The sequence below is a fragment of the Cyprinus carpio genome, chromosome A15 (genome assembly GCF_018340385.1).
Source record: "Cyprinus carpio isolate SPL01 chromosome A15, ASM1834038v1, whole genome shotgun sequence".
NCBI lineage: Eukaryota > Metazoa > Chordata > Actinopteri > Cypriniformes > Cyprinidae > Cyprinus > Cyprinus carpio.
Genome location: NC_056586.1, coordinates 22,320,886 through 22,330,149, shown reverse-complemented (window position 1 = coordinate 22,330,149; position 9,264 = coordinate 22,320,886). Strand labels below are relative to the sequence as shown.

At 39.2% G+C, this 9,264-nt stretch overlaps 1 protein-coding gene across 1 annotated transcript in view; it reads right to left on the bottom strand.

The window, feature by feature from the left end:
* Window positions 1–8,555: 8,555 nt before the first annotated feature.
* The window catches only part of LOC122147741, a 2,675-nt gene continuing 1,966 nt past the window's right edge, over window positions 8,556–9,264 (bottom strand). The window contains exon 3 of the mRNA XM_042771570.1: window positions 8,556–9,264. This exon is cut by the window's right edge and continues 1,353 nt beyond it. The gene's annotated coding sequence lies outside the window, so the exon portion shown is untranslated.

Here is a 9,264-nt window from a genome sequence, read left to right as displayed (position 1 = left end):
ACAGGATATTTCTAAAAGCACCGACAAAACATCATCTTTGATATTTTATGGCGAAGTTGGCTATTATTCTAGATTAAAGTCTGGTGCGTCTCTAGGATCTGTAAAAATCAACAAACAACACGAAGATTCCTCATTCTGACGTGCACCTTGTCAGTCACATACGCACCGCACCAAGCTGACATAAGAGGAGCGCCTTTTATAGCATGTATATATATAGCGATATGATCGGAAATATCAACCAAGTAGGTGATTCGTACGTACCGCTACTGAGAACTGTACATATAGACGGTACATCTAACGACAGCGTCAGTGTTAGATTCGACAAGCCGCATTACGTACCTGTGAATAAAATCTAATATTACAGATATCTGCATTGAGGTTAAAGACGATCAGAAACAAACACGTGCGTTTCACTTATGGTAAAGTGTGGCTAAACTTCACTTCAGACCGGTGAAATAAGTTTTAGTTTTAGCAAAACTATTACGCAGCTATGGACCCCGAGCGATATGTCACATACTACAGGAACCAAGCAGGTAACGGGTTACCAGGTTACGCTGGCGGTCCTGTTATGTACGGAGCAGGCATAGGCGGTATCTTCAAATCTCTTTTTAGGACGGCACTACATCTGTTGAAAAGAGGTTTTAGTATAGTAAAACCACATCTAAAAACTGCTGCTAGAAATATAGCTAGCGATGTTGTGACCAGCGCTCTATCAAGATCGTATAACGACAATAATAATAATAATAATAATGGACAAAATGGCAACGTAATAATGATTATCACAAGATTCTCTTAAAAAACCGGGTGAGCGTCTACGTAGGGGGAGTGGCCGTGTGAAGAAAGCTAAACGTCGCAGTAACAAGCGCACAGTCACAAAACGTAACAGCCGTCCCCGCACTAAACGTGTAAAGAAAACCGTCCGTACCAAAAGACTTCTGAACACTATTTTCTAATCATGGCTCTATTCCATCGCATGTCCGAGGAGTGTATTAAATCAGAGTTAGACTTATTTACGATCCCCATGACACAGACGTCCATTGAAAAAAATACTTACGTCGAAATACCACCTCTATCAGCAATAACCGATTCATCACCGTTAGAATTTTTATCGCTGGCACGGGAGAGGATTATTTGGATCTTAATAACACTCTTTTATACACTAGACTCAAAATAACAGCACCCGACGGTTCTAATATACCAGACGGATCGCCTGTCGGTTTAATAAACTATACAGGAGCATGTATATTCTCACAGGTGGATGTCTCTCTGGGGGATCGTCTGATAACCCAGAGTTCCAGTACCTACCCCTACAGATGTTTGATTGAAGCTCTGATTAATTTTTGGAACAGATACACTCGAAAAAGTGTCTTTTCAGCCGGTTTGTTCTACAAAGATACACCGGGGCACATGGATGCTACTGACCCCGCTGGAGAAAATACGGGGTTAATGAAGAGAGCTGCATTTACCAATGCTAGTAATGTGATAGAATTACTAGCCCCCATTCATAGTGACATTTTCTTTCAAGAAAAATTAATGTTGAACGGTGTTGTAGATATAAAAATAAGAATGCCCAAGAGCTAAAGATGAGTTCTGTCTAATGCGCGATGACGCTGTTGCTTATAGACTCAATATTGTGTCAGCATCTCTTTTTGTCAAAAAAGTTACTGTTTCACCAGGCGTCCGGTTGGGGGCATGCTCAGGCGCTTCTAGGCACTACTGCTAAATACCCAATAGACCGTGTGTGTGTGTGAAGAATTTTTTCTATCCCGGCTGGTTCTCGCGTATCTAATCAAGAAAACCTTTTTCTTGGGACACTACCAAAAAATCAATCATTTTAGCAATGACCGAAAATTCAGCCTTTTCAGGGGCGTATGATTAAAAACCCCTTTGCTTTTAAACATTTTAACCTGGAGTTTTTGGCTTTATATCAAGACGGCGTCCAAATTCCGTCCAAAAACCCGTTTCAACCGGAATATGAGAGCGGATCAGCCGTTAGGGACTTTTATCAACTCGTGACGGCTACCGGAAGACATCTTAAAAATCAACCTCTGTAATAGATCGTCAGGATTTTCTAAACGGATACACGCTCTACGCGTTTAATTTGACCCCTGATGAAGATTGTTCGAATCATGTTTCACTAATTAAATCGGGAAATATTAGACTTGAAGCACGATTCAGACAACCTCTCAGACAATCCATAACCATTATCGTATATGCGATTTTTGATTCAATTGTTGAAATATCCAATCGAAGACAGGGTGTTAGTGGATTATTACTGAGGAGGAAGGAAAATGAATACGGTTCAACTAACGTCTGTTATGGAAAAGATTGATCACAATACAAGTTTTTTAGGAGTGGTCCCCAGCGACTATCTACCCAAAGTGACCGTAAAGAATACCCCGTCTATGCTTATTTTTAACTCTGATCCCTCCACAAAACCGGGGTGCATTGGTAAGCAATTTACATAACCGAGGATGGCGTGAGCTGCTTTTTTTGATACCTTTGGAGGATCTCCAAAAGAGACCCTCGTTTTCCAAAGACTGTACAAAACCTTTTTAAAAAACAACTCTATCTGTGTACAATACTCTAACAAACAGGTTCAAGACTTCACATCAGATACTTGCGGACAACATTGTGTGTTTTTTCTGTATCACATGTCAAAGGGTTATGATTATGAAAACGTTGTTAAACTGTACCATGATGATCTGATTAAAAATGATAATATGGTTGCACGATTTGTAAAGAGACTGAAACCTTCTCTCTGCGACACATTTAATTGTATTAAGTGTGTACAAAATTGTAAAAGGTGTCTTTAGTACGCCTAGAACTGTGTTATTATTTTATGTTTAATAAATAAAAATGCTATGTAATCTAGAAATGTATCAACAATATGTTTGTACTGTATAAATAAAGGCAACGTATAGACAGAACTCTTTTTTCATCTTTTTTATTAACATCAAAAACTTAATACGTAACACAACACAATTATTTCAAAACATATTTACACACACAAAAAAAAAAAAAAAAAAAAAAAAATTAAAAAGATAACCAGGCAGTAGTATCGAGTGAGGGTGAATTAAACAACTGTCCAACACCGGCAGTAGATCGTGGCATAGTCTTTGACGTGTGCTTTTTACGAACGCCTTTTTTCATGGGGTTAGGCGATTTCCTTTTAAGGGTTTCAACCGTGCGTTTAACCTGAGGATTCGTGATTGTTGAAAATGGTATATTTAAAGTTGCAAAAGCGTCCAGAAATTCATCCCAACCGCGCGGTCTGTATTCATCACGGAGCGTGTGAGGTGCCGTTATACTTTTAACCAAATCCAACATGTGTGAACCTATGATTACATTCCCTTTATATACAAACTCCCCAGAAGTTGTCCATGAAGACACTTGTTTGGCATTAGACATTTTATTTAGAATGAGTTTGATTTTTTTTAAACTTCTTTGCGGCACATTGTTTAAGATTTCATTGACAATCTGACCCTCGCTTTCATAATACAACGGTTGCAGCAGCAGGTGCACTAACAGGCGCAGCAGCAGGTCCAGTAGCAGGTGGTATTAGCAGGTGTAATAGCAGGTTCATCGGGGTGAATAGCGTCCGTTTTCGGTAGTGAAAGAGTTAAAGTACTGCTCTCCAAATCACCTTGTTTTACTATAGTTAAAAACCTCTGTAAGACGCTGGAATAAAGTTTAGCCTTCCCGTGCGAATCTAAATCACTCCTCTGCAATACGTTTCGTATAGCCGCATCTAAATCGTTCTCCACAGTTTGTTGAATTGTCTCACGAACACCTGCAGTTCTTAATTTATTCATCTGATTCTGAGGGATTAGGTAAAGCTTTTCGGCATATTCCATTTCTAATGCTGTCTGGAGGTTATTAAACTAGTGATAAATGGTATTGCCACACTTAACAGAGGTACAAGAAAACCGCCTCGTTGATTAATCAACCGCTTTTTACTTTTGATGTTAATCTTTTTACTAGCTGCGTATTTGATCTCCTGTTTTTTTCTTTTTTTAACCTCCGGAACTGGTTGGTGTTTAGAGGTATGTTGCCGTGAAGTACATTAAGAGCTATCTCGCACAGGGATAGAATCAGCTGATCTGACGCTGACTGTAAAATAACACGGCGTTGCACTCAAAAAAAATGATTTTTCAGTTTTGTTCACTTTACCTGAAACAATTCATGTTGAATTAATGCCATTTTGGCTATTTTTCATTTCAACATGATTGTGTCATGTTTAAACTGACTTAAAAAAACTGTCACTCGTTGGTTTAACATAAAAGTTTTCATTTTTGAAAGAACATGTTTCAATCAAGTACCTCAAAATAAGTTTTACACTTCCATCATGCTTTGGCACAGGACTGGATATGGGGAGAGAAAATGTTGAAATAAAGTATTATTTTATGCAGTTTTTAGTAAAATGTGATTAATAATGAGACTTTTTCATGTCTAATGCCTCTATTATGTGGGCATTTTAAAAGACTTTATATTGGTGTATTTTTGTGCGAGTTACCATTGTGTGGTGAAGTGTGGAGCTTGTGGGTGGGTTGAGGACTGGGTTAAAAGAAAGTCTAAAATACTTAATTTAAAAAAAAAAAGCAACTTTAATGAGAGTGCTAGTGCATGACGTACACATAGTAACATCCTTAAACTGCAAACAAACTAACATCATGTGTAAAGAAAAGTTACATCTTACTTTCTAATGTTTTTATAACACTTTGACTAAACTTGCATGGACCGTGGTTTTACATGATGTAAAATTATTATCTTTACTCAGATATTTCATGTAGGATGAACTAAAGCAAACTGGTAAACTCAACTAAAAAAAGTAGACATGTCCTTATAACTTGATTTATTCATGTCCAAATAACATGGTACAAACATGTGGAACCACTGTCCATGAAAGAATCATGTTCAGCCAAAGAGTCATTTTTTTGAGTGTGTCTCGGTGAAGCCTTATATAATAGTTTTAAAAGAGGTAAGTTTTTACAGAGCCTATCACTCATTTTCTTTTCTGTACATACACCACCTGTTGATCTGAAAACAATTCTGATCTGAGACGAAAAAACGCTCCGGTGTTTTAGCTTTAAAGTCAATCAAAAGGAATCCGTAAAGGCTGATTGGTAGCATCCTTATAACACTCCATAAAGAATTTTGTATTTCCAGGGTAAATCTGGCGTCCTAAAGTCATTATTTGCATCGAGTCTCTCGGGCTCTTGTACAAAATAAGATAGTGAGTATTGAGTGCGATAGTCCTACTGGTTTTACCATGAAAAAACAGATTCTGGGTTATCAATATGATAGAAAATGGTATATGATGCACGTATTGTGTGAAAGCTCGCGAGAGTTCAGCGTTTGAAAAGGCTTCACACATCAGATCGTCACAGATAATAAGTACATTGGCATTTGGCTTTATTAAAGTTTCATCGGTTAAAGAGTCTGGAATACCTTCAATAAATTTGATATCATACAATGACAAAACAGTTCATCATACAAAGGTTGCCAACAACTGTATAAAAATACAATACTGTCAATTTTTACATTGATCAACTTGTATGCATTACGCAATAAATTCTTTACAAAAACAGTCTTTCCGCTTCCGGAAGGACCAGAGACTACGGTTGAAAATGGGAATTGTAAACGAAAGTCAAAATCCTCTTCAACATACACATTTTGTGTGTTAGAAATACCCTTAGTAGCCATAAGGAAGTGTGGTGTAGTCAGGTAGTAGCACTCGCTTGTCGTATACCACTTTGAATCTTTTCAATACTGCTCTATTATGCAGTGTGAACTTCTTTTTATTCCGCACAATGGTCTCTGTGCGAGTGAGCAGGTGGCTAGTGTCACGTGATGTTACATACCCCTGTATCAGACATATCATACTTTCTAAGGTGACAACCTTTCCATTAGTAGAATGCATCGTGACACCTTTAGCTTTAAGAGTGACTTTATTTTTCGCCGTTCTAAAGCTGTAAGATTTCGGTCCCATTGACGCGAAAGTACTTATGAAATCTCCATCATCAAGTTCATCCGTCAACTCACCAAGATATGTACCTGTTTTAGGTACCCAATCTCCATCTTTCGATACAAAGATAACGCTGTCTGTATCTACATAAAAAACACGGGGCCCTAACTGATCCATGAGCTCATATAACTCCAAACGCCCGTAAGCCGTGGTAAATGCAGCGATGAACACATTAACATCACTCGCGGGGGCGGGGTCTTCATCGGCATAGCACCACTGAACTAAAGCCACAGTGTCCGACACGAATGAGAAGTGTTTAATGACGCGTCCGTTTCCAAAGATATAGCGGGCGAAATCTTCAGGGTCTGTTAAAAGCTCCGCTGTAGCTTGATTACACCTAAGACCAAATCTACCCCAAAGCGAATTCAATAAATATTTATTTATAGATCTGCGTGCGGGGTTGAGGGCGATTTTGTCAAGATCGAGCTGAACTCCCTCCTTCTCAAAATAATCTCTGACGTAAGACTCCTTTTCAGCATCTGTCACTACGTGTGATGGAAATCCTGAAGCCTCTTGTTTGAATTTGAGAAACGTCTTAACATAACCGCTGAATAAAGTGTCTGATGTGTACGGAAAATGCCAGACTTCCTCAATTCTGACTACCGAATAACCTTTATCAATAGCGCTGGAGAGCTCGACAGAGGTCCAAACTCCTGAAATGACTCTTTCGTCATCACTGTGCTGACACTGACCCTGATACTGTGCCTCAGCACAGGTGCGACACAGCGCAAATAGTAGTTTCCCCTGAGAGGATTTGGCAGGTAATATCGGGATGCAGTAGTTTACGTGGGGGCAGTACACTGCATTTAATGAGACCGAAATAAGATTTGACCGGTTCAAAATCTTTTAAAATGATCTCAGGATGCCCGATAGGGTAGGGTTTTTACACGACTGTACATACGGATATAGAGATGTGAAATCCAGATATGACACGCGTTCGTCCTCCGCGGTCTCGTGGTACAAGCGGAGTGCGTTCGTGCGTCCGCCGTAAAGTGCTTCTCTAGGATTCAGTCTCGCTGGTGCATTATAATTACTCATAAATGCAATGACATTGGGATCGTTTTGTTTAGCAGCCTCCCACTGACACTCCCAAATCTTGTGCACTTTGAGATTATAGGTATTACGCAAAACGTTCAGCTTATTGTCAGATTGTCTTCTGAGCAGGCCAAAAGGTGTTTTTGACACAGGATTCAAATCGTTTGGATTAAAACGGCAACAATGCCCGTGCCAGAAACATCCGAGAAAACTCCAAAGCTATTTTATCTCCATTATCAGCCTCATAATAGCCGTCCACATGATACGGTCCAAATTTGGCTTCGCCATAATTTAAAGCGTGATGAACATCGACGTTTCTGCTTGCTTTAATGTATTCCAACCATTGTATGGAAGGGTTTGAGTAAGATTTATACTGATTGATGTAGGCATTTTTGTGCGTTAAGGCAATTGTGTCTATGGTTAAAAAAAGCGTTTTGAACACTTTCATAGCACAGCCGGCTAATGTTATACACCCAAAAGGATCTACGTTGGTACATTCTATAAACTCTTTTCTGTATTTCATACAGGCTTCACGTAGCAAAACAACGTCATTCTTGCAGTACAAAGCTAATTGCTTTTTGAAGTCAAACACCTCTCCTGCTACACCCTCGTACCACGAATCAAATTTCACACGTTCAGCGTCAGACATCGTCTGATATCCGTAATAATCTTTTGACGGATACGGACCGATATAGTTTGCATTCTGCAAGCGATTAAAATGATGCGGAAAGTACCCTTTTTCGCTGGTGTTTAAGTTTAAAGCAGAGGGCATTTTTGACAATTTCATGGGCAAGAAGCTATAGCTGTCGATGTATCTCTGTTTAAAGGCTTGGTCGTACATGTAAACAAGTCTGCAGCCTTGGAGTATGATTTTTGGAGTTAGGCCCTGACTAGTAAAATACTCGAGCAGTATAAAAGAGTCGAAACCTGAAGAATTGTGTGCGATAAATGTGAAACCCTCAAATTTCGGTCATCTGAAATGTCTGACCATCTGATCCACACAATCTGCGCCTTCCGCCGAAAACTCATCCCCAGCTTGCGTTGATGCACAAATATAATTTGCCTTATGGCGCCCGTCTTCATACATCGTCTCAAAGTCAAAATAAATATAGTCTTGGCTATGTTCTCTAGACTTGGCTGGTTGAATATAGCAACAGTGCTGATCTTCACCCGTGAGAACTTCGGCGCAATGCGCACATCTGGATGGTGCACATTTGTGCATTAATAGCTTATCACCGGTCCATTTTGTTCTGTACTGTCTGTAACATTTATCACAGTATTTTATGCTATCGCACTGAGACTTTGAACCGTCACTTTTTGTTTGTTTATGCATTTCATAACAGAAATCAGATCTGCAGTATCTCAAACAATCATCGCATTGCACCGATTTCTTGGGATGCGTGTAGCAAGACATGTTCGCGCACACATTACATGTAAATTTGCAATAATGTAGACTACGATCACGAAACCCTTGATAGCAGTACTCACAAACATACGAGTAACCTAAGAAACCTTTCAGATTTTTTATCCCATAAAAATGTTCTTCATGCAGGTACAAATGCAACGTCTTGTGATGCGGCTCATCCGTATTTTTATACACTTCCAATTTACCTGAATCAGATCTGTGAAAGATAACTATTTTCAAGTCTAGAAATGCTTCAAATTTAGAAACATCATGCAACGCAATTTTATCTTGTGGATCGTAACCCAGATCGGTATGTATATTTCTGGTTAATGTCATCAATTCAGCGTCGTTACACTGCGGATTTAGAAAGTGAGCTATGCACGCACTAAAACACATATTGTCTGTGACGTTTTGGGGGACAAACAAATGCATTCTATTTTTCTGTATGACCTGATTATGCGCCAGTTCTGTCAACTTCCTACGCGCACCAACACCACCTTGTTTGTTTCGCGCTACAGAGACACATAACTCTAAAGCGGTATCAAAAGCCACATCCGTATTGCTTTGAACGGTTCGTTCGATTTGGTCTACAAATACATTAACGTCGTGATTGTTATCAGGCGTTAGAACGGCATTAATATCTGTGGGCAGACTTGCACCTTGCAGAGAGATGTTAAAAAAACCCCCCTCGCCAGCTAATAATCTGGAAAGCGTAACAATCTCGTTCAAAATATCATGTAAAAATATATTATACGCTGCAAAATCATCTGTCGCTATTTCACGAAAATTTAAAGTT